The sequence below is a fragment of the Thermobia domestica genome, chromosome 8, assembly GCF_964235325.1.
Source record: "Thermobia domestica chromosome 8, izTheDome1.hap1.1, whole genome shotgun sequence".
Taxonomy (NCBI): Eukaryota; Metazoa; Arthropoda; class Insecta; order Zygentoma; family Lepismatidae; genus Thermobia; species Thermobia domestica.
The window spans coordinates 22,810,003-22,835,465 of NC_137461.1; the positions used below are offsets into that span (position 1 = coordinate 22,810,003).

The 25,463-nt window shown below is 34.2% G+C and overlaps 1 protein-coding gene across 1 annotated transcript in view; it reads right to left on the reverse strand.

Annotated features, from left to right (window-relative positions):
- Positions 1–15,403, reverse strand: part of LOC145692781 (uncharacterized) — a 72,039-nt gene extending 56,636 nt beyond the window's left edge. The window contains exon 1 of the mRNA XM_081768245.1: positions 15,329–15,403. The gene's annotated coding sequence lies outside the window, so the exon portion shown is untranslated. The remainder of the gene's footprint in view (positions 1–15,328) is intronic.
- Positions 15,404–25,463: the final 10,060 nt, after the last annotated feature.

Genomic DNA, 25,463 nt, shown 5'->3' on the forward strand with positions numbered 1-25,463 from the left:
GCAGTTCGGCTTCTCGACGTCTCCCCTGTGTCTGTGGTTGGATGCACGACTGTACCCATCTCTTGGTTCTGCCTCTGCATCCTTCGGGTAATTTCCTCACTTAATCTGTCTACTCGGTCAGCCATCTTCCTCTTTTCCTCTTCTTGCACTTGCTGCAGCCGAATTAGTTGTTCAGCGTGCACAGAAAGTTGTGTTTCGACACTATGAATGCCTCGCTGCACCTCTTCTTGGTTGGCTTCTATGCGCTTTTGTAATTCTTCTTTGTCGGACTTTGCTTGACTCTTCTGTTCCGCATGCATTCTACTAACGTCTTCTAATATCATCTCTTGCCTTTGTTCAATCTGCTGCATGAGTCTCTCTTCTGTCATTTCTGTCTGCTGCTGCATTCGTTCTTCGAGCAGTTGCAGCTGTAATTGGTGGTCTTTGGCCTGCCTATCCAGCCTCTCTGCCATTTTGGCAGCAATACTTTCCTGCAAAATTTTCATATCTTGCATCTGCTGTTCTTTCTGCTCGTTTAGTTTTCTTTCCAGCCCTTCTTGCAATTTTCTCTGTTGTTCATCCAGCTTCCTATCAAGACCTTCTTGCAATTTTCTCTGTCCTTCTTGCAATTTTCTCTGTTCTTCCATAAGAGTCTGTAGCATGGCGACAATATCAGCATTTGCAGGGTTTCTATTAGAAGCATCTGCTTGCTCTGTTCTAGTTGGCGTTTCTTCGGTTGCTGGAGATTGCCTTCCCTCGGCCGACGCCACTGCTGTGTTGACAGCGCTACACGTGACACACTCTGCATTAGGAGAAGATGGGATTACATCCTGTTCCCATACATCTCTGCCACAATCAGGGCAAGTTCGTTCCTCTCCAGTCAGCATTTTGGTTCTTATTTCCAGTGTCTGAGCACGCAGTCTCGGCATCTGAAACTCAAAAAGGTCAGCTTCTATGATAGATTAAATCCTCCTCAATGAGAAAAGAAATTGACACAAAACATCTAATTCTAACTACAGTTGGTTATGCTGACATGCATAAAATTAATTTCAGTGTCCACAAGACGATTTCAAAAACTTACACACACACGCTTATTTATTTATTTATTTACTATGCATATAAAAATGTGGTACCCTGCTGGAGATCACCCATTGGTGACAACACAACTCACACGTCACAACTCTTCATAGTTATAATTCGTTACAACGGAATTAACATATTTACTAAATTAAAATATACAATAAGTCTAAAATACTTAACTTATCCAACATACTTAGCGCTAATAATAATAATAATAATAATAATAATAATAATAATAATAATAATAATAATAATAATAATAATAATAATAATAATACATTCATGAATTCTCTAAAATAAATATATATATATGTATAAAAATGTATAAGTGAAAACATGATATATGATTTTTCATATATACGTACCCAATGGAAAGAAATAATCTGGATTGTTATCTCATCCTAATTCGCTTACCTTTCTTTCTTCTTTTTCTTCTTATTCTTCTTTGTAGGCAAAAGAAACAAAACAAACAGATAGTTGAAAATACACTATTTCTCCTTTTTCTTTTTCTCTCTTTTTTTTTTTTTTTTTTTTTTTTTTTTTAGAGACGGTCGCACGGTCCACCCCCTGTTGCTTTTCGGTGGGCAAGTATTATTGTTGACCCTCTTTAACGAAGTCTTCTTTTTGACCTGGTTGCTTTTGCTCCTTCAAGTGCTTCAAATACTCACAAAAAACAAATCCCACAGGCAAGAAAATGTGACTTTTTTTTTTTTAAACTACGTATGTCGTTCTGTTTTGTTTCTCTGAAAACGTATCCGTTATCAATACAAAAATTTTAAGACACTGAAGACACTGAAAATAAAAGGGCAATGTCATGAGTGCTATAACACTCATCATTTACGTAGTTGAAAGAGAATAAGATCTTACGGGTTGTGAACCAATAGTTCAAGTAATTCGGGTCAGTGTTTGGGAGGCTATTTTTCTCTTTAACATAAACCTATTCCACATGATTCGTGTAGCTGTTTGGCGCAAAAACTATATAAATAACATTCGAGTCCCTGTTCGCGGCGCTATTCTTTGTAACATATAGCGCTCTTTGAGCCTTACCGGGGTTTGAGTCCGTCTGGAGTCAAACCTCGGTTCAGCCAAAAAAAAAAATGCTACGGAGGCGAGATTTCGTTTTCTCGGCGCGCCAAAAAAATATATATATCGTCTTCTACCTCACTCTAAGACCCACCCTTCTCCAACGGATCCCAGGGCTTTAGAGAACGGAGCGTCTTGAGAGTGGAATTAAAAAAAAAAAAAATGTTACAAGTACAAGTGGAAGAAAATGCTTTGTTCCAAATCTTCTTTTATACAACACATGCTGCATAGCTGAAATGCAATCAATAAGGCGGTGATCAGAGTGAGTTTCGGAAATGCCTTATCACGAGCGTAGAGCTAAACGCTCTCGTCTCTGATAAGAATACGCACTAATAATAATAATAATAATAATAATAATAATAATAATAATAATAATAATAATAATAAATGTACTGAAAGAAATTTTGAATTTCCGAAGATCACTCTGATTACATACTTGTAATGCAAATATAGATAATGTTCTCTAATTTCCAGTCATGAAATGAAATGGGTGAAATATTGACATACATTAATGAATAGACACCCTTTTTGGTTAACAGCCAAATTTAATGTTAAAATTTAATTTCAGAGAAAGGCAATTTTGAAAGCGAATTTAACAAATCTCACTTTTATATATTTAAATTTGAAATTTAACAAATTTTAAATTTAATAATCCAAATCGAAGTTAGAACAACAAAGCACTAAAAAGGAACGAAAAGGAATACTGAACCGCTTCTAGTATTACAACAGATATTAATATAGTAATAATTAATTTTGGATTTAAAAAAATATTATGACCGTGAAAGGATTTAATCTTGTTAAATATTAAAAGCTGATTCAAGCCCCCTTTCCTCCTTTCTGTGCACGAATAATAATTATTTTGAATGATTTCTTAATAAGCCACAAGTAGTTTACATAAATAATGAAAACACACAAAGTGTATAATTTTAGTGATACTTTAAAAAATATACTCTTGTTGTTTTTAAACTGAAATATCACATTTTTACGCTTTTGTCTAGAATTGCTTTTGGTCTCGATTTCTTTTGTTAAAACTAAAAATGTAAGTTTCTTTTGCAAACAAAGTGGCCAAATCTATCTAAATTATTTTAAAAATGATTTGAACAACCAGTTGATTCATTAGAATAAGTAATAATAGTTATTTTGCCTCGGCCTTGGCTATCTATGAGAAGAGACTTTAAGGGATAGTAGGAAAAATTAGAATGGTGTTTAATTTTGTAATGACTAGTCATGTGAAAGAAGAGATTTGAAGTTTGAATCGATAGAAATTTGTCTCGTTAAGCATAAACACATATACACATAATTTAAGTAACATCACTGAATATCAAATTGCTTAAATATGTTGTCGATACGCACAGAAAATAAATATATACATATTGGACCAAAGTATACAAAATAAAAAAATAATAACAAAATACAAGAATATTCGTAACAAATTGACTGAATTAGACATTATACTCTTCCAAACTCTGATAAAAATAATAGTTTTTAATTTGATAAAAAAAAATAATAATGAAACAATACAATTACATGATCCGTGGAAATTAATGTCCGTTTGTAGAATAAATCAGTTAGATAAAAAAAATCACAGTCTTTGAAAATCTAAATGATATAAGCAAGTTTATAGTTTTTGCACTTTAAAAAAAAAATTATTGAATACTTAATTCACGTCCTGGGAACTAATGTTCATTGATTTCTAGAATAATTACTTTGGAGGTCATTCCGCCAACACATGATTTGGTGTGGAATTGCCGCAAAAAGGTGGTGGAATCAATGATACTAACGGTGGGCAAATGAGACGGTGATGTCCATCGTACGTCTAATAGTTTGTTCAATACAAGGAAATGGAAACGTCTTACCTCGAGTATCTTCATAAATCTTACATGCTTTTGATGTTCCATGAATATGATGAGGGCTGTTTCCTCTAGTTGTCCCACTTCTTTCTTAGGCGACTTGGCTTTAGTATTACATCTCGGGTCCCGAAGCGGGGGTCTCCTCATTGTCTCTGGTCTCAGATACTGATTGCATTCAATATCTTTTACAGTTCCAACCCACATCACTGAACTTCTCGTTTCGTAATGATTTAATATACAGTTAATTTCACAACATGTAGACTTGAACAGAAAATGCGCCACTACCACTGATTCCTTAAGAAGAATTTTTTTTTTAAACGTTAGCAGAGTAAATATATATATTTATGTATATATGTGTAGAGTTTGGATATGTGTGAGTGATATCGACACCCGGATAAATCTCGAACAGAGCACCACTTTGAAGTTGTTTAGCAATGCATATTGGGTGTGCACTTCACTTAACTACAATTAAAAAAAAATAATGCGTGTATGTGTGTGTAGTTTTTTTTTTATCACTTGTTAGTCCTCTATTGCCGCGGAGTTCGAACTGACTGCTTTCTCTCGGGTGTTTCTTTTTCAATTTTCTTCTTTTATTTTAAAAGTGCAAACTCGTCGTTGTATTGGTGGCTTATGTTCCCCTTCCAAAAAGTCCGTTGGAAGGGTGGCGTTGTTTCCACTAGATGACAGTTAGTTCTGGAGACCACTGTCCACTTCTCTGCTTCTTTCTTTCTTTCTTTTTTTTTTTAAACTGGGGCGGTGTGATTTCTTCGTGGCCAAAGTGCGAAGGAACGTTTCTGGCCTTTTTCAGTGATGTGGGTGGTCGGCGCGACCAAGGAGGAGTAGAATACAACCAACCGTATTTTCTGGAACTCGCTGGCAAACGGTTTTCGAAGATTAAGAGAAGGGATGTTTAACTCGTAAAAAAAATATAATTTGGCTTTCCCAAATAACATTTATTATTTAAAAAGAAATTGTTTTCAATGGTCTCAAAAATATATAGAATAATAATTGCTCCGTGGAGTGATTGTTACATGTGAGAACATCCAACTTATCAAGAAATTCGAGTTATCGCGGTTCATGATCACCGGATGCATTTGTTAAACGTTTATGCTGTATGAACATATGGACAAACACCGCAATAGTAATAACAATAATAATAAAGTTTCCGTTGCCATTTTTTTTCTCTCTTTTAGCATTTCGGAGCCTTTGAGATTACAGTTTCAGATCAGAAGCAAGATGTTTTGAGGGTCCAGAGGAAACTAGCTGAAAAAGAAATTATTCCTTCGTCGAGCAGTTTACTGTACAACACTGACAAACAGTAATGCAGCCACTAAATTCCTGATTTGTTGCCAAATTGTGGATATTTATACAGATGTGTGCCTTCATTTAGTTGCAAAGAAAAAAGAAAATACTGAAAATATAAACGCCAGCTAAAGAAACTCCAACATGGACACAAACAACAGTAATCTCACGAAATGTTTCACCCACACTCAGCCATAGGCATTGCGTTATAGTTACAAGTGTTGCCAGCTACAACGGGTTATTACTGTCATATGTCACTTTTTTTTTTGTTTTGTTTGTTTGTTTGTTCTGTCAAAGTATTATGGCATATTGTTTATTGCGTTACTTGTTTCTAGAGCGATAAGCGTTGAACAGGTGCAGGTTATATTGACCTATTCTGAGTAACACATATGGATTCGAGTTGAAGGGAATACTGCGTTGAAAGAGAATTCTGTAGAAATTGGTTTCTGTAGTGAGCATGTTTTCATTTTTTTTGAAGCACCAAAAAACGGAATTTTCAGCCATATAAAGTGCTAAAATAAGGACACAGCTCTACTCTTAACGTCATCAAAATGCTTTGCTAATGTAAATTAAATGAAATCTTTCAGTTTAACGTCTCATAATTATGTCCTTTAGGCTAAGGGACACGATGATTAAAGCAAATGAATGATAATGGAAGAATTGGTGGAATGAGAAAGTGGGAGGAAACGGGAATACCCTGAGAAAACGCACTGGTCCGATGTTATCCATCACAAACTTAATTAGTCTGGAATCGAACTAAAGACCCCACGCACTGAAGGTATGCGCTCCACACTGAGTCACCGTGCCAGAACTGGCTTCAGCAGTTTGGTATTACCACTCGAACACCTCAAAAGTAAAATCTGAGTGTTCAGATTGCAGATAACTCTTGTTGAGATCATCCTCGGAATGCCTTATACAGGGTGTTTCAAAACAACACTGACAACGTTTGGGAGGTGATCCTTGACACCAAAATAAGACAAAAAGTATAGACTAACCTGGGTGCACAAATGCTTCCTTTCGGAGATATAGACTGTCGAAAACATTAAAAAAAATGAACTTTAAAAGCCCATAGCTCCAAAACTATGGAACCTACCGTAGTCGGGTAAAGATTTCACTCAGGAACTAGTATGTGCCCTATTCAAAAATACAGGTTTCAGAATTCTAAGATACTCTCGAAGCAATTTTCTGAATCTCTGAATCTGTGGTTTCCTGCACTATGTGGTTTGTTAAGTAACTAATGTCATTACACCTTAATGACACCTTAATATGCATAAAATTCTCAGGTGTCACAGAAGTTAAAACCGAAAGAAAATTCTTTATTGTACAAAGAAAGACATGTGTATCATATGGTACGTCACCTTAATATGAACAATATTCTCAGAATCAGATGTTGTCCCTCCAAATAAAATGTATCTAAAAAAAAAAAATGTAATAACATTAATTTACTGATTATAATGTAAAAATGTGTCGAATGGTGTTCAACTTTTTTACTGTACCTTTGTTGATAAGTATTAAGGTATCACTGAAATTAAAACCGAAAGAAAATCCTTTATTGCTCAAAGAAAGGCATGTGTATCATATGGTAACTCAAAATCTATGTAGAATCACTTTGTACATATTTCGTAGTTGCAAGAAAACAATACGATCCGTATGGGAAATGTGTCGTTGAGAGGTCAAGATACAAAGCCAGATTCAAGGTATGAATCTTGACCCCATCTCTGAGGCCAGGCGGAAAATCATCATTATACCGCGGCCTACAAAAGAAAACAAAATAAACAAAACCTGTGAAAATTATTTTCTGACTAAGAAAGAAAGAAAAAGTTAACAGTGTTTTAAAAAATTAAAGTTGCACTAATAAGATATTATAAGATCTTTAAGATTTATGCAGAACAATGTACAATTAATACTACATCTCAAAAGCCTGCTTTCACTCTCCGAATGGACTGTTCCATTATAGGGGCGTCATTTTGGGGGACAGAAGGGGGCAATTGCCCCTCTTAAGAGTTTGAGGAATGCATATACTTTAATACACTACTATAAAACGTGAAAGTCTTATGTCGGTGGTGCTCTTGCCCACCTCAAGCGAAGTCTGAAATGACGCCCCTGTTCCATTATACTATGTAAGCTATCCTGAACAGTTTCAGAGTCCCCTCGTGGGTATATGGTTATAGTATGCGACTTCGGTGCGGGAGACACGGATTTTTTTTTCTTTTCTTTTCAGTGGGAGCTCATGTGGTTCGGATTCTACATTCAGTTATAGGTTTACGTTTCATATAGCATCGGCACTGAAAGGAATGTTCAACTCCAAACCAGCTATCCAAACGAATAGTTTCTTTTTTTCTTTTTCTTTTTTAAATTTTATATCATGTAAATGAAAAAAATGTTTATAATGAAATCATGATCTTCAGATTAGTACACCTCAAGAATATTTTGAATTTTGCGCGCAAGCAACAACTGGTTTATCTGTATAAAGAATTATAACCATTGGACCTTCGAAAATGTTTTCTACTAGTGTCCGCTAAGTTTTCCTAAATGCCAAATAACTTCGGTGTAAAATAAATTGCTTATAGAACGATCATTTGCTTTTACTTCTCAGTTAAAAGCGAAATACATTTTTACTTCTCAATTATAAGCAAAAGCAGGTTTTACTTCACGCGTCGGTCTTCACAAAATTTGCGAATCGCAACCAAAATAAATAAATAAATAAAATAAAATAAAATAAAATAAAATAAAATAAAATAAAATACAAGAAGAAATTATAATTGCTAACCGATTATCATAAACTAAAATACTAATTTTCCGTAGCGTTGCACTGACTCAAACTGATATGGAAAGGGATCACAAGTGGACTCGTTCCATAACATTGGTGTAATAGCATCTGCAAACAAAACGCCTGAATTGATTATCGAAATGCAAGACCTCCAGATTACTTTCTCGGACACTACAATAGTAGTGAAAGCACGGGACTTTAGAAATACCCTGTTTTATTCAATTCTATCTTTTCGTAATTGATTCAAGTTCTGGTGCGGGGCTTATACATGATGCATCTAATGGTTTTATAGGCTAAATTATATAAATTATAGCATTGGCACATAAATATTATTCTTGATTCTCAGTTGTATTTCTCATTGGAATTGTGAAAGAAAAATAGTTTTCAATTTAATTTTTTTTTATTTTTATTTTTTTTATGGGAAGTTGAATTGGATCCGAGTAGCCTTTAACTACAATGTGAGTTAAGAATTAAGATCCATTAACTCAATTGTATTTTTGTCATAAAATTGAAGGTTCACTGCATGGGCTGTGTAATATCAATTTTTCATTTGTTAACGGAATTATGAATTCAGAATTTAATTTTAAAAACTCTATATAGGTACAATCAAAATCCGCTACCACTTAGACAATCTGTAGAATTACAAGTTAGTATGATTAAAATTTTATATATATATATATATATATATATATATATATATATATATATATATATATATATATATATATATATATATATATATATATATATATATATATATATATATATAATTGCAATTACTTTTCCTCTATCTTGCTTTTTTCATTATCATAATCGTCTATGATACTCTTTTTTTTTTTAAATATAGTTTTATGGCCGCGTCAAATGGTAAAGTAAATATATAGCACAATAATTTCCTTTACTTCGAGAGTACTGTACAAAACTTATATATTGCTATGGGAATTACGTTCGATCAATGATAGTGATATTCACTCTCAGTTCCTCCAAATGAACCGTTCACACATTCTTTTGATAAGGAGGCAGCAGTGTTAGTTCGCAGCTGACCTCACACTGAGAACACAGTTCACAATTCATTACAGGAAAGTTACAATTAAAACGAAATTGTTTACGCTGCACATCTTGTCAAAGAGTTTATATTTGTTTTTGAGATAAAGAGTTGCTACATTTTCATTATATATATATATATATATATATATATATATATATATATATATATATATATATTGTACTTGTAATGACACTACATCCTGTTTTGTTCCAGACAAGGACCATGAGTAATAAAAAAAAAATGCTTTGCAGACGTTTCATCTCCATCTCTAAGACTAATTAAACAAATTTTACTTCATTTCTGACCTAGTGCCAAGTTACCTATGCATATAGTTCACAGACTGCATCAAATGATGATTTTATACAACGATATGCGTCATATAACGATTTTTATTACACATATTTTTCATTTAAAAAAAATTAAACTGAAGCAGGTGCATAATAACGGTCTCGAAGACTTCGCACAACGGGGCTCCAAGCCATTAGGGGGCGGCCAAATCGTAAAAAGTGATTTGAGTTTAATAAGATTTTAATAAAGTATTTAGTAGAGGATGCTAGAACATCATTAATATTGTTCACTTTATAGATTAGATCAGCGTTTCTCAACGCTGTGTCGTGAATGCATGTCAGATGTGTCGCGAGATTTTAAATGTCGAAAAAGATCTTCCCCAAAGAAATTATCTTTAGAAGAAAATAAAAAAAAATAAACGACAATTGACTTGATTTCACACATGTCTCTCACACTTTGTATCTCATAGTCGTTCCATAATTTAAAAAAAAAAAAATGCATCTAGGAAAAAAAATCACATACAGTGCCTCGTACTTTGGTGTGCCCGAAAGAAAAAAAGGTTGATAAATGCTAAATTAGATTCATGAATAGTTATAGCAGCTACTTTACTTCAGAATATTTTGCAAAAATTAAAATAACTTTTGTTTGTTGAAAACCCCGCTAGCAAGTAGTCTGTCTCACTTGTGTATTACCTTTCATCTGTATCGAACTTCATCGGTAACATCACCAACTGCAGATTTTTTTTTTTTTTTTTTTTTTTTTTTAGAGGTGTAATTAATCAAACCATTTTAAAGGAATACCATGACTCAGTGTAGGTTAAGCACGCTAGTATTGATAAGTATTGAAAATGAAGCGTGTTGCAAAATGAAACAAAACAGTGTGCAAAGGCGATTTCTGACCGTGAAACAAAGGTGATTTGGAATATGAACTCGTGATTATTATTTTTTTTTCAGTGGCAAAAGAAAGGTTGGGTTTCTTAAGTGAAAAGTAATTAAAAAGAAACATTTGCTGTCTTCAAGAAATTGTTTAAAGCTTTTAATAGTTCTAGGGTATCTGATATTCTGGTCTACGTGTGTGTGTGTGGGTGTTCTATGTTTTTTCTTTTCTTTCTTTTTTTTTTTTTTTTTGTCTCACACATGAATTAACGTTTATATTTATAATGTCTGATTTTTTACAATCAAGTACAGGATAAGATTATATAGAGTTCAGTTCAGTACTCAGAAGCAGGTTATAATAAGAAATTATGCAAAAAATGTGAATGCCTGAACTGTTACAGCATAAGCCTTGATCATTGGCAGAGCTATGGGGAGCATAGGGGGCATTGCCCTTCAAATTTTTGACAAAAAATAAAAATGCCACCTCAATTCTCATTTGTATTCACCGTGCCCCCAGCAGACGAAAGGTCTACCCTCCCAGGAGACAATTCCTAACTCCGTCCATGGCCTTGATCAAAATTAACCTTTTGTGTGTTTGAGTTGTCTAGCTCCAAGCCCGTAGTTGTCCATTTACAGCACATCCTGAAAAACTGTAGGACTCATATGTTTAGTAGAATTGGAAATATTTGAGAATGTTTAAATAATTCACATGAATACACTCATGTATCTTACCTTTTTCTTAGTTTTCCAGGATTTGCTGTAAATGGTCAAAAAGCCTTTCCTGAAACTGATTCACATAGGTAGGACTTTCTTAAGCACTGTACAGTGGCTATTTCCGATCTATCGTGATGAATTCTACAAGACATTGTAGCACCAGTAAATCCTCTTTGAAAGTTGCAATCATCGGCCAGTGCTTCATCTTATATTTTCAATTGAAACATGGAGAAGGGACCCCACTCCACGGTGTCTGCGGGGAGGGGCGAGACTAAAGTGATGCTGAAGTCTTGTGTTTTATTGTGTGTACATAAATTGGACTCGCAAAATCGTTTTAGTCTAGAACTTTTTAAATATGTTGGATTGTAACACTGAAACGAGGAAACAGAATGGTCAACAAAAGAATTCTTGAAGTTAATATCAAAGGAGTCAATACAAAGGGATACGAAAATAAAGAAATGTTTATGCTGTGTCTTTGGTTCCTGTACGAACAGTTAACTTGATTCAACAGAGTGTTTCATTACTTGGTTTGAAATGAAAAAAAAAAAAAAAAAATGAAATGAGTACGGTAATATAGCTATAGCATATCAGTCGGTACCTTTGATGTTAACTTGCTATTTATTCCTGAAAGACTTTTGCTTTTAAATATAATACCATATTTACGTCTGTAAAGTAGTTAAGGGCATAAACAATCAAATAAAGGATATGAGCAAGGCTGCGAGAGCCTTTTGTCATAGATCTTTGGTTCAATTCTCGAAGCTGCTCATTCCGCACTAAGAACCATTGTTTCTTCCATTCATACTCCCGGGGAATTTTGCTATCCTGAAGTTAGCTAACTGCACCTCATCTGAGGCTAAGATAAATTGCAAATGAAATTAAATTTTCAGTTTAACGTTCCACGATTATGTTCTTTAGGCTAAAGGAGACAACAATTAAGGCAAGTGAATAATGATGGAAGAATTAATGGAATGAGAAAGTGGGAGGAGGCGAGAATACTCCGAGAAAATATTTACATTTACATTTGTTTGCATTTAATTATTTTCTCTTTAAAATAACTAAGTAATTACATTTAATTATTTTTTCATTAAAATCTCTAATTGTTTACATTTAATTCTTTTTATTCAGTTATTCAAGGACTTCGTTATGTACTACAATCCTGCAGGGCGACATCTATTGGCGTCAGGCAGGCAAATGACTTACGTAGCGACATCCCTTACCATGTCTATTTACTGTTAGGAATTCAGTGTGAAACACAAACGTTTGCAGTATATTACAGTAAGGAATTCTCATTGTACCCCTTCTCTTTATACAACCAACAACACAAATTTCTTAAGCCAGGTTGTATAACATTCCAGGATATAGTGATATAAAAGCGTAAAGAGCGCATGAAATTTGTATCAATTCATTCGTGATTAGCTTCAAAGCTTGGATTATTTTTTCAACTATACATTAATAGGGCAATCACATATTACCAAGAACGTAACAATCTAAAATATAGTTCGCCAGAAAAGAAATTTTAAAAAACGATATAATAAAACGATATGAAACACGAAATTTGGCAATCGGCGTAAGGAGAGGCAGAAATCTTCCTGGTTCAGAATTTTAAATCGGTCAAATAATAAAGCCTAACCATTTTCAATTTTGGCAAGTACGTGTTAAAAAAAAAAAGTAAATACTGTTTTCCTTATCCTCTTCCGAAGAAAATCTGCTTAACTTTATTTTCAACCTAACACAGCTTGCCATATGAAACTATGTATAAATGTCCAAACTACTATTCTTTAAAACACTTACATAGCACTGGATAAAGTTTTGATTTTAATGAAACAAGAATTTCTGCATAAAGATCAACATGTTGGGGAATTGTGTGATGTAACGCAGTCAGCGCATTAAATCTTATTTTCATTGTATTCCATTCATGTTATTCATGTGCGTATTTGTAAATATTACTTACACTTAAAAAGAAAAGAAATATATGTTAAATGAAATCTTTAGTGTCTCATGAGTAGATCTTATAGGCTAAAAGAGACGGGGGTTAATGAATAGTTATGAAATAATTAGTTGAATATAAACGTGGGAGAAAATTGGAAAACCCAAGAAAATCAAGGAAACAGCGTTGTTTACTACAAACTTACCTGATCTGGGTTTGAAACAGGGACCCCTCGCATTAGAAGTGAGCGCTCTACCATTGAACCACCATGCCTCCGTAACTACATGATACTTAAAGATTCATCGGCATCCATAGCCGTAAATCCGTAACGTATGAGGGATGACGCCCCTCGGCGAGCACACTATCCGAGAAAGTGGGGAAGAAAGGAAGGAATGGGGAAGGAAGGAAGCGGCCTTAGACTTGTATGTTAGGTATGAATGAAAAAAACCTAATAGAAACCTCACTCAGGATATTATTCCTTTTTGACCGAGTGTCCTCACCGGTAACCGAACCCGAGACCGCTCGTACCTAAGGCGAGAGCGACTACGCTACACGGGGCCACTCGAAGAAAATGATGGTATCATAACATTGGAAGGAACAAGAGAACGCCTAAAGAAACATGGACTACAAAATCACATGATCCGTGATCGAACTAGAAATCCTTTGTATCACAGACAAGCGCTTTACCACATCCTAAAAAGTTTTATCTTTCAGATGATTCGCAAATAGAGAACGTCAAAGTTCTTACATGTTGTCTCAGTTTTGCTTTTGCACTCAAAACAAAGAAAGTTGTTGAGAATTACTTTGATTTCTGTGTTACATTAATACCCTTTTAAGCTAAAAGATTCTGACCTTTGTTCAGAGATACTCAGGATCGATTATGGGGGAGACTAGGACAATGATTCGAATCCGAGTTTTAACTGTAGATTCGTCGAAAAGATAGAATAAACTCTTAACAACAACAACAACAACTCAATATTGCCTTATGGAAAAGCACGGTAGACCAATACCGTAACCGTAAATAAGAAGTCTGTACAAGTGAACGAGTTAAGGTATGTATTAGTAGTCTAACGCCATTGTTTTTGTTTCGCATTACTTTTTAAAATTAACTCTTCCTCACTGGTTTAGTTCAGTGGTTCTCAACCGATGTGTCGCAATACACTTGTGTGTCACTCAGTCCCCTAAATTTTAGAATTGAGAAATTATCAAGAATTTCATAATAATTAGTTAAAATCGAGACAGACTGTATCATACAACACCTCCAGCGACAGCAATAATGCTCAGTGTTATATAGAGTCAGTGGCGTATTTACGATTTTTTCGGGGAGGGCTTTTCTAACTTTCGGGGAAGGGGGCTTTGCCTGAAAATGTGAAAATTCTTGAAGATATTTCATATACTTTACTATAGTAAGTAAGATTTCAGGGGGCTTAAGCCCGGAAGCTCCCCCTAAATATGCCACTGTATAGAGTCATTATAAAAACTAATTGGTTTCACTATTATGATAGATATTATTAAGTTGCCCAGCGTAACGCAATCGCTAACGCTCTCGCCTTCGGTGTGAGCGTTCCCGAGTTCGATTCCCGATGGGGCCATTTGGTCAAAAAAAATGTAAATAGCTTTTTCAGGGTAGCAATCCTGAATGAGGTTTTACTTAGTTTTCCTCATTCACACTAGGCAAATGCCGGGATAGTACCTAACATAGAGATCGCAGGCCGCTTCCCTTTCCTCGGATAGTGTGATCGCCGAGGGACGTTATCCTTCATACGTGACGGGTTAACATGGCTATAGATGCCGAAAGCCCAGAAATCTAAAATTCTAAACTCCTAAATTCTAATATATTATTATTATTATTATTATTATTTTATTATTATTATTATTTATAATAAAAATATTAAACAACTGTGTCGTGATGTCCTTCAGATTCAGTAAAGTGTGTCGTCAGTCACAAAAGATTGAGAATCACTAGTCGAGTTGTTAGCGCGTGCGTCCGACGTCTTTGGTGCATGTGGTTCCGAGTACGATACCCGGTAAGAAAGCATTATTTAAAAGTGAACGTATTACGGTGGTACGGATTCCTTTTCAGACTATAAGTCTCCGTTTGATGTAGCCTCGATGCTGAAAAAAAGACGCTAACTTCAGTAATGTATTTGTAAAATAAATCAGATTGTGTAGGAGGAAAGTGGAGGTTGCGCCGTTCCGCCTTGAGTAAGATGCTGACAGATGCAAATATTTTATATGCATTTTTTTTATTATTATTATTAAAACAGCGAGTGAACAAGAGACACAAACATTACGAAAAAAGAAAACAATAAATCACAAAAGACACGATCTTGAATTTTTTCTTATAACAGAAATAAAACGCGAAATATTTCTGTAAAAAATAATATATATATGAAATGATAATTGACTTACCTTTGGTTTCTAGTGCAACCCCTCCCGTGAACAACACAGAACCTAACTGACAAGTTTGTGGCCGGCAGATCTCGTGCAACCGGTTCAGACGATGCTCAGTACAGCGGAGGCCGGGATACTACGCATGCGCATAAACACGGATGTTATAAACAGTACTTTTTTTTAAATTCTTTTTCATTTATTTTGCTCTTTAAGAAAATTGCACTTGAATCCAACACGCATAATACATATATTCATAAGATCGACTAATGTTTGTTATTAATGTTATAACTTGTCATTAAAAAAAAAAAAAAAAAAAAAAACAATCTCAATAATTTTTATTAGTTTTTCTCCGTTTTCCTGGAATTGTTTTTCCTTATTTATTTTGATGTTATCTTAATGCACATTTATTATGTCTTATTTACTTAACTTTTCCTTTCGTTACTTCTTTTTCTTCTTATTTTGTTTTTTTTTTCGTTTCTCAAAAGCCTAGTAAAAATTAATTGTAATTCTTTACAGCTTACGAGAATCCAAAGGTTCATCGCAACAGAAGCAATAGCTCTCGTAAGAGAGTAAGCAGATCTTAGGCGCTACATACACAAAATCGGGCATAGATCCTAAAGTCATTGCCACCATATTTTTCATAAAGGAAAGAAATTTTTAAGTTTTACAGCGAGGCTAAAGGAGACAATGAAGACGAGAAATGAATGAAATGGTGGAATGAAGAAAGTGGAGGAAACAGGAGAACTCCGAGAAAACCAACACACATGGTGTTTGTTCATCACAAAGCTCGCTGGGATCGAACCAAGGACCTCTATGTACCAAAGATAAACACTCTCCCACTGAACCACCGAGGCCCTTATATTTTTCATGGAAGTCAGTCATACAAGTCATATTTACTTTCAGTCATAGGCGTCACATGTCGTACTATAAATATATCACTTTGACTTGATCCCTAGTCTCCCGACGCAAGCACTGGTATCGGCTGAAGGAATTCCAGTCACTTTCTCTCGCTTAGCAACAGCTGAACCCTTATTGCTGAACGCGTGGGTGTGTGAGGGTGTGAGCTTTAGTTTTGCCACGGCTCAAGACATTTTGGCAGCACAATAAGCATATGGGCATAAAGTTCAAAATTGGTCAGACAGACAAGCAGGTGGTCAGAGCAACCATATGTCACAGACGCCGCCGGTCATAACCATCAACACTAATAACTAGAGCTAGTAGCTGATTATTGTATGACCAACTGGAATTTTCTGTGTGCTATGGCTGCTATGACATATGGAAAGGCTACAATGCAGCTTGTATGACCGATTTCTCTGATAACTGTGGTTCTGTAGTGACCCTTGGCGTCTATTATCAGTGGCATGCGTGACCAATGGCTACTATGGTCGATTATCTGATGTGATGTGGCGTCCGTGACCAGTCAGAGAATCGTATCCTGTACCAAATCAATTAAATTAAGATCATTATTCCTTATTTCTGTAAGATTGAATTTTATATTACGTTTTTCTGTATCGTCTCGTTTTGGACTTACCCAAATATAATTTACCCAGAGGAATTTTAACCAAACTTCTGTGTAGCCTATGTATACGTGCTGATTTGCTACTGTACAGAACGTTTCCCACCTATCTTAGGGGTTTCTGTTTTAGTATTCCGCATTACATTAGGTGGCTAATATAGTGTTGAATTCGTATTTTCTTTTTCATAGAAGAGCTTCTGAATTTAGGAATTACAGTATATTTCTTGGCATTCAACCTATATGACCTTGCAAACATGTCACGTAGGAGAAGGGGCGCACCCATTTGGGGTCTCCCACGCCCGGACCCCCCCTCAAACTTTGTAACTCGACAGATTACTTTTTAAAATAACGTTATTATTATTTAATTTTATTAACTGTATGTTAAAATTATTCTGTTTATTACAAACTAATTACAACTATTATTTAAATAACATTATTATTTAATTTTAACTGTATGTTAAAACTATTTTGTTTATTACAAACTAAATACAACTATTATTTAAATGTAGTTAAGGATACCAAGATAACATGATGCGTGATCAAATGCAGTTGAGTTCGTTCCTTTAGTCGCTGTCGTAACTTAAATTTTGGGTGAAATGTTATTTTGGCAACACTGATTATTCTCCAGATTCATATTTTTCTGTTGTAGAATAACATTATCTATGATTGTGGTAAGTTGCATTTCATTTATCTCCTTTCATTTATGAAAAACAAGCAAAAGAAAAATTGTATTATTTTGTATTATTTTACAGTACGTCAGGCTCTTAAGAGTCTTCATCCCGGCGAAATTAAATTACCGCTAATTTTACAGAAATTATGTGATATCTTCAAATAGATAAACCATAATCGAAATGTGGAACAAGAGCGCCCTAGACAATATTATTTTACATGAGAAACCGTTATCACGACTCACTTATCTGCTTTCGATTTCGAGCCATTTTGAAAATCGGCATTTATTTTCGCGTTTCTAAACAGCTGAAAACGGAAAGCCACTAGGTGACTTGTGATAACGGTACCTCACGCAAAATAATATTGTCTCTTGTTCCATATTTCAATTATCTTTTATCTATTTGAAGATATCACATAATTACTGTAAAATTAGCGGTATTTTAATTTCGCCGGGATCTGCCTCCCAAACTGATGGACACACACACACACACACACACGGTGTCTTCCTGTTTCGCCTACTAACATATTAGCAATATGTATCAAGATTTCTACGTTATCAAGATTGTAGGCGAAACAGGAATTACTGTTTTGCCTATTCCTGTTTCGCCTACTGTTAAGACGAAGGGATATTTTTGAGTTTGGGATTTATCTTGAGAATGTTATTTTTATTTTGAATTTATTTATTTAGCAATATAATTTAATATTAACAAAAATACATCATTAGTCTCGATTTTGAGAACTTCAATACGAACAACAAAGGAGGGAAGTAGCTGTACGTACTTTCACTTTTACCAAAAATCATCCTAATTAGTTGAAGGAGCAAGACAAGTACGACTAATAGTGTTGAGGGATGGCATTCAAAACTGAATAGAAAAGTGTCACATGACCATCTCAATATATTTACATTGTTGGAGTTCAGGGGCGGATCCAGGACCGACTTCTGGGGGGGGCGGTGGGTTGTCATACTGCTACTTTTAAGGGCTCCAAACTTTGGGATGGGTTTTATTTATATATATAAAATAAGAAAGTTTCCTCTTCTGGGGGGGGCGATCGCCCCGATCGCCCCCCCTGGATCCGCCCCTGTTGGAGTTATTGATGCAAGTACAGCAGGAGATTGAAAGTTTAATGTTGTTGTTGGAGCTAGGGAACCGGCCAAAAGTGCAGAAATTGAAGTACAAACGCTTAGATCAGCGAATTAATACTTCGAAAGAGAGATTAAAATCTAGGGCTAGGTATATAGGTTTAATGGATTATGTTAGTGCTCAGTGGCGGCGCTAGGCTCTTAATAGTACGGAGCAAAAAGAGAGACAAGAAAAATTTTGAGAAGGCGAGGCAACCACATTTGTTTTCGTTTGAATATTATTATTATTATTATTATTATTATTATTATTATTATTATTATTATTATTATTATTATTATTATTATTATTATTATTATTATTAAAGTCTGAGCTTCTAATAATCCAATTTAGTTCTGACTGCACAGCTTTATGCTTGTGGGTAGCAAATCAACATCGGCACGTTTCTGGACACACTTTAATGTAAGCACAACATAGAAACATAAACTTACAACAAATATTGAAAGAAGCATATTGTGATATTTAATTAGCAAATTACAATTTTTTTTTATTTAGTTGGAATATTAAAAAAAAATATTATGTATGTATGTGAATCCAAACTTTTTTTTTTAGTAAGTACTCAGTTTAAAAAAATAAAATTATTTTTGTAAGAGTGAATAAAAATTCCAAAGACATAAATATTGTACAAAATAACTTTAACGTAGTTAAGCTTTTGGAATTTATTAAAGTAAAAAATAATATTTTAAAAAAATAAAATCATATAAATAGTTTTAAAATTTACACAGATTATTGCTCACTTTTTTGAGGAATTACGGCTCAAGTGGACACATACATGGACGCTTCTCTTTCAATTAGTTTCGATGGACATTGTTATTTAGAGACATGGGAGAACCTAAAAAACCGCTACTCAACTTATATTATTACCTGGGCTTTATTAATTTCTCTTTCTAAAAATTGTATTTCAATTGGTGGTCTCCTAAGGCTTACCTTAATTTTTGATTAATATTATATTTAAAACTTTAAAATACTTGTTAATCATGCAAACTAAGTTAAAAAGAAGTGCGCTTCACATATCTCTTATTTAACATACAGTATTCTTGCTTATTATTAAAAGTCTGCAATTTGTCATATTAAATATTTGGCAATAAATGATAAACAATAATATTGAAAGATATGCTTTCACTTTTAGCAGCATAAATATAATCATGATTTGGCCAACTTTGTAAAAGCATATCACAATATCACACAAATACAGTAAAGTAAATTCTACTTTTTGAAGCAGGTATGAATAGAGTCTACATGATATAAAAATGCACAATCATGTCCAAAATGATTGTCGCATGTCTATAAACATATTGTTTATGAATATAATTTGATAACGATTTCTTATAATGTTAGTATGTGTATAATCGGCAGACATTTATGTGGTAAATTTTATGTAAAAAGAAAAACAATATAACGAGGAAGAAAACCTTTCTTGTCCATTTAGCAACATTTTATTTTACTCATTCTAATTTTTGTATTTATAGTTTTTTTTTCCTATGAAATTTACCACAAATATACATTTCCCGATTATACATATAGTATCAGTATTAAAAGTACCCTGCAAATAGTAACAGATTAAAAGTTATCAAATTATGTTCCCACAACAAGACAGTCATAGATAAGTGACAATTATTTTGGACATGACTGTACTTGAAACACGAAGTAGCATATATGAATTGTAAAAAGGCATGTAACAGTATTATAAAAGCAATTACATGTAAAGAAACTTTAATTCTACTATTGGTAGTTTTTTTAGTTTTTATTTAAGATTCTGTTCATTGTAATGGCAAGTATAAACTGGAATGGATCTTGCTACAACAAAATTCTTCTGTTTCTATGTACAACAGCGAATTCTTTTACAAGTTTTTTGCAAATCCAGAACTTTAAAAATTCGTTTTTCAATCGAAAGAACAGCAAGTGTATTTAGCTTAATATCACCAATAATGTTTCTCAAATATGACTTCAGGATTCTTAGACGAGAAAAAGTCCTTTCGCACCCTGCTGTTCATGGAGGAATGCACATTGCGATTATGCACAGTTTGTGAAATTCACTGAAAGCTACCTTATAGGATTCCAGCATAAGCAACAGTTTCGACAAGGTGGAAACCTTGATTTGGTTTTTCTCTTCATATCTTTCGATACCCCCCCCCCAACACACACAGTTTTTCTTTTTAGGTACAAAGAATGACCGCACCTCGTCCAGAAGCCTAAACAATCCCATTCACTGATAGTTGATAAATAAGAACACGTAGAAACATTTAATAACAAAACGAACAGCTTAAAACAACCAAGCTTAGTTAATTACGAATCAGAAGCAGCATTAAATGCGTTAATGAACAAAGATAGTTTCTATATCTGTAAACAACAATGTCAGTGAACAACAAAGATTTGAATGTCATATAGATTTCAGTGGCAAATTTTAGAGCAGCAATTCGTGATTATGAGTTCACCGGTTGTACAGTACATAGAAAAATGGGGAGACGAGGGAGGTTTGAGAAGAAATATTGGGGATGGTGGTCGCCCCTCCTCGCCCCCCAGTAGCGCCGCCACTGTTGGTGTCGTATCCTGTTGCATACATTTGGAAAACTGAGGAAAAAAGAGTAAAATGTACAAAAAAAGAGTAAAAATAAATGAACATGTACAATAACATAGCTCTTTTCTATTCTTAATTTATTTTACTCCTGATCACTTAGCTTTATTTTATGCTAAAACATTTTTACTTCCTTTTGGTGACTCTCATTAAATCAATATTCTTGATTCATATAAGGCTAGAATCCCCAACTCAAAGATTTCCCTTTGTCTTAAGAATAGGCGAAACAGGAATATACAAAACAGGAATTCCTGTTTCGCATACAATCTTGATAACGTAGAAATATTGATAAATATTGCTGCAAGGCAAGTAGGCGAAATAGGAATAGGCAAAACAGGAAGGAATCACACACACACACACACACACACACAGAGTAAATTCTTTATAAAGAGTTTTGGTGAATCTAATTCATTAAATAAAGATTATATTCTTGGGAAACTGAATTCATAGTAAGAAAAAAAAATCTCCCTATCTCTTATCGTTTTTGCTTTGGTATCTGCAGGCAGACAGACAAATATACGTAGTTGTCCTTATAAGACGCCCCATACTTATACATAGCATCATTTGAAAATCTAATTTAAAGTAAAATAAATTAGCATCATACTATTTTCTTATACCGTGAATTTCACAACTGAAATCTTGTATTTTCTTAATATCGAATAACTGCAAAATTAATATTTAAGCAGGCTCGCACCCAAAAATTTGATTTTTGGGAGGGATTCAAGGTTTTAGAGCGTCCAATAATATAATACACTATGTTTATGTAGTATCAAACGTATGTTATTCTACACTCGAAAAAAAAAAAAGTAACTTTCAACGAACTTAAGTTCGTTACTGAATTCTCTATGTCTGTGTGTGTCTGTTATTTGCGAATTTTCAAATTTTGAGCCCTTCATTGGATGGAGCATCAGAAACTATCTGAAAGAAGAGATTAAATTTTTCGCGTCAGTCTTACCGTTCCTGAGATATTGGCCCAAAAAGTTCCGATTTTGAGAGATTTAAGAATCCATGCCTCGGTGAACCGTAAGTCATAGGGAGATCATATTGGTGTTGATCAATACCAATATTGATTCAATAACAATAATACTAGTTATTAATTCAATAATTCTATTGGGTCAATAGTTATTTCAATTTTACTTTTAAATAATTTAAATAATATTATATATTGTTTCATATTTTTTATTTAATTAATTGCCTACAATTTGTATTATAATTTTCTAATTATTTTATTACAATGATAATTTATATTAATATCTATATTGCATTATCTATTGAATTTAATCAAATAAATTTAATATACACTTTCATATAACTTTCGAAAAAAGAGTGATTCATTTTAAATTCGTTCTGGCAATGCTCTTCGATCATTCTCAGCTGGTTAAGTACTGACATTTATATTCTCACGAAAACTGATAATATTAGATTGTTTTTTTTTTTTCAGAAAAGAAATAGTACAAACGATGAATAAAGTCAAATCTTTTTAGTCTATATCAAGTATAGTTTTATTAAGGAAGTGGCCAAATTACGAAGTTAGGGGGGGGGGTCCGAACCTGGTGGACCCCTGTGGATCCGCCCCTGACGTAAAGACTCCACTAGCACAATCTTTTGTTAAAGTATCTGGTGGAGTAGGCAGTAAAAAAAAAAAAAAAAAAAAAAGTAAGAAAGCCATATGTATAATAGAAGTATCAATAAAACAAACATGATTACATCAGAGTACCTTCAGTGTTGACAAAAGTAAACAATATTTTCATTACCAACCTATTGCTTGTTCTGTAAACAAATGGTAAACTGTTTCTTCTTATTACAGCCTTATACACATTGGGCTGCAATATACATCTCATGCAATACATAGATATTGAGTTGGAAGTCTTAGAAATAGTTTATTTTATGTGTTTTAATCTTTTACACGTTACAGTCATTTTATTAGAGCCTGTTTTGTACTTTGGTTGTTAATCAAAATAATGAAGTATGAAGTTATTTCATTGAAGAGAGGTGAGTCATCAGATGAAATGGAAGACGTGATGTGTTAGTTGCATTGCGTTAGTATTAGTATTAAGGTTTAATTTGATCAAAATAGCATCTATAGAAATTCTAAATATTGTTAGCGTACAACGGGAAGAAATGAAAAGAAATCTTTCAATTTAATGTCACGCGATTATGCCCTTTAGGCTAAAGGAGACGGGTGATTAAGACAAGTGGATAGTGATGGAAGATTTGGTGGAATGAGAATGTGGAAGGAAACGGGAGTAACCCGGGAAAACCCATGGACACGATGTTATCCAACACAAATTTACTTGTCTGAGGATCGAAGCAGAGACCCCACACACCAGAGATAAGAGCTCTACCGTTGAGCCACCGTTCCTAAAGTCTTCTTTCGCCATTTTTATCTTTGCTTTTATTTCCCGTTCTCATTTCAGATCTACACTAATAGTACTTTTTGTCTTCCTAAAGGCTTCTTTCCAGTCCATTTCAGATCCTCACTAACGCCTGTGACAAACATCTTGACATTTCTGCTAAACGAATAAAACGCAAGCTCTAACGCGACGTTGCCGAATACTAAAGGGTGTGGCTATGGCTAAGCAGACAAACTACAGCGCGATCAGGTGGCAGAGGATAGACGTGGATATGTACAAAATAAACGTGGCAATACCGCTGGTCTCTCATTTGCTAGCAGCATTTAAAGGGAACTTCGAGCGCCGCCTTCAAATGCCAAGATGTTTGTCACGACGTTTAGTAATGCTATCAAAGTACCTAAAAGAAAACTATTTACCTTCTATACGTTCTCCTACACTTGACACAGTTGCTTGTTCTAACAAGAGGTACGGTGGTTCAGTGGTAGAGCTGTTACTCTTCGTGTGTAGGATCCCTGGATCAATCCCCGGTTAAGTAAATTTGTGGCCGTGTCCGTGGGTTTCTCGGGGTTCTCCCGTTTCTCTCCATTTTCTCATTCCATCGATACTTACATTATCAATTACTTGAATTCATTATCCGTCTCCCTCACTCTCAAGGGCATAAACTTGGGACGTTAAACTTAAAGAAAATATTTTGTTCTAACAGCTATAAATATTGTCTTTCCATATTTAATTTCATCTCATATGTTGCACAGTTTTACATCCCATGTTCTAATATTATATTCAAGGATGTTATAAATAGAGGATCTGCCCATATGTATCTTCATCCTATTAAATCGATGAAGCGAAAAAACAACCGAGCATTGGCACGTCTGATTGGCTACTCTCGTTTCTGCCATCGTCCGATTGGCTACTTTCGTTTCCACCATGATTGTTGGCTCAAAATATTGCGATCCTATTGGGCGGAGTGGGCAGAGTAGGGGTGGCGAAACTGTGACGTATGGCTTCAAGATTTTGTTGTAAGGGCAGATCCTATATTTTCTAAGATTCTTGATTATATTAAATTAGTTCTTTAGCTCGAGCTTTCGGCCTTTTGTACGTCATAATAAAGACGTGCTTAATTAAAACTCTAAATTACTTACATTTAACTTGTTTGTTTCTTTGTTCACCAACAAATATGCGGCTACCTAAATATTAATGTCCACATATACCAAATGTAAATATCATGATAACTCTTATCCTAATAATAAGTGGTAAGCACGTTTTCTGTTCAATATAATTCATATCCATTTTGAAATAATACAATTGAAACAATACCGCTTAAAGTTCCAATCAAATTGTCACAATAGTCTTAAATTGGCAAATTACCTGTACGGTACGACATCTATTAGCGTGACGCACTGACACATTTTCTGTTTATACATAAATAGCATTTCGTTTCAATTTTTTTGCTATAAGAGCCAAATAATCCTCTAGAGGATACATTCCTTTTATATATAAATAGGATTTCGTTTCAGTTTTTTTTTCTATAAAAGCCATATAATTCGCTAAAGGATACTTTTTTTTTATACGTAAGTAGAATTTCCTTTCAGTTTTGTGCTATAAGAACCATATAGGGGCCGCAGTGGCTCAGTTTTAGAGCGTTCACCTCAGGTGCATGGGGTCCTTGGTTTGATCTAAGCTTGCACGAAGTGAACTTTGTGGTGGACAAACACCATGTGCATGGGTTTTCTCGGGGTTTTCCCGTTTCCTCCCACTTTTGTCATTTCACCATTTCATTTAATTTCTCACCATCACCGTCTCCTTTAGCCTTACCGGCATAATCGTGGGACGTAAAACTTAAACATTTCATTTCATTTCAAGAGAATGATAATCCGCTAAATGATAGAATTCTTTTACGATA